Genomic DNA, 1465 nt, shown 5'->3' on the forward strand with positions numbered 1-1465 from the left:
TGAGGGATTATAGGTGTTTCCATATGGTTCACCCATGTAATTCACCTCAGCTATTGCAGGGTTCTCAGGATCATAAGCTTCTTCTTCAGAAGATGCCTCTTGAGTACTGTTGGATGCAGCTTGCATTCCATTCAGAATCTGAGAAATCATATTGACTTGCTGAGTCAATATTTTATTCTGAGCCAATATGGCATTCAGAGTATCAATTTCAAGAACTCCCTTCTTCTGAGGCGTCCCATTACTCACAGGATTCCTCTCAGAAGTGTACATGAACTGGTTATTAGCAACCATGTCAATGAGTTCTTGAGCTTCTGCAGGCATTTTCTTTATGTGAATGGATCCACCTGCAGAAGTATCCAATGACATCTTAGCTAGTTCAGACAAACCATCATAGAATATATCCAGGATGGTCCATTCTGAAAGCATGTCAGAAGGACACTTTTTGGTCAGTTCCTTGTATCTCTCCCAAGCTTCATAGAGGGATTCACCTTCTTTCTGTCTGAAGGTTTGAACATACACTCTAAGCTTACTCAGCTTTTGAGGAGGAAAGAACTTGGCTAAGAAAGCCTTGACCAGCTTATCCCAAGAGTTCAGGCTATCCTTAGGTTGAGAGTCCAACCATATTCTAGCTCTGTCTCTCACAGCAAAAGGGAAAAGCACGAGCCTGTAGACTTTAGGATCTACTCTATTAGTCTTAACAGTATCACATATCTGCAAGAATTCAGTTAAGAACTGAAAAGGATCTTCAGATGGAAGTCCATGAAACTTGCAGTTCTGCTGCATCAGAGAAACTAATTGAGGTTTCAGCTCAAAGTTGTTTGCTCCAATGGCAGGGATGGAGATGCTTCTTCCATGTAAATTGGAATTAGGTGCAGTAAAGTCACCAAGCATCCTCCTTCCATTATTATTATTTTTGGCTGCCATCTCCTCTTCCTTTTCGAAAATTTCTGTAAGGTTATCTCTGGATTGTTGTAATTTAGCTTCTCTTAGTTTCCTTTTCAGAGTCCTTTCAGGTTCAGGGTCTGCTTCAACAAGAATGTTCTTGTCCTTGCTCCTGCTCATATGAAAAAGAAGGGAACAGAAAGTAATAATAGGGATCCTTTTTACCACAGTATAGAGGTTCTATTATGTGAGTAGAAGAAAAGAAGAGTAAAAGATATAAAAGAAAGGAGAATCCAAACAGAAGGGTGAGGATAGGAGTAGTGATTTGAGATGAAGAGAAGTTTTAGTAAATAAATAATTAAATAGAAGGAGATGAGAGGAAGAAGTTTTCGAAAATAAATTTTGAAACGGGGTTAGTTATTTTCGAAAATTAGATAAGAAATAAAGTTAGAATTAAAATTTGAAATAATTAATTAATTAAAAAGAATTTTTGAAAAAGAGGGAGGTATTTTCGAAAATTAGAGAGGGATAGTTAGTTAGGTAGTTTTGAAAGAGATAAGAAACAAACAAAAAGTCAATTAGT

General features: G+C 37.3%; 1 non-coding gene across 1 annotated transcript; it reads left to right on the top strand.

Annotated features, from left to right (window-relative positions):
• Positions 1 to 420: 420 nt before the first annotated feature.
• Positions 421 to 528, top strand: LOC148546368 (small nucleolar RNA R71). Its single transcript, XR_015902074.1, has one exon. It is a non-coding gene; the product is annotated as a small nucleolar RNA R71 (small nucleolar RNA).
• The last annotated feature ends 937 nt before the right edge of the window (positions 529 to 1465 follow it).

The sequence above is a fragment of the Arachis ipaensis genome, chromosome B9 (genome assembly GCF_059453495.1).
Source record: "Arachis ipaensis isolate K30076 ecotype BB chromosome B9, ASM5945349v1, whole genome shotgun sequence".
Taxonomy (NCBI): domain Eukaryota; kingdom Viridiplantae; phylum Streptophyta; class Magnoliopsida; order Fabales; family Fabaceae; genus Arachis; species Arachis ipaensis.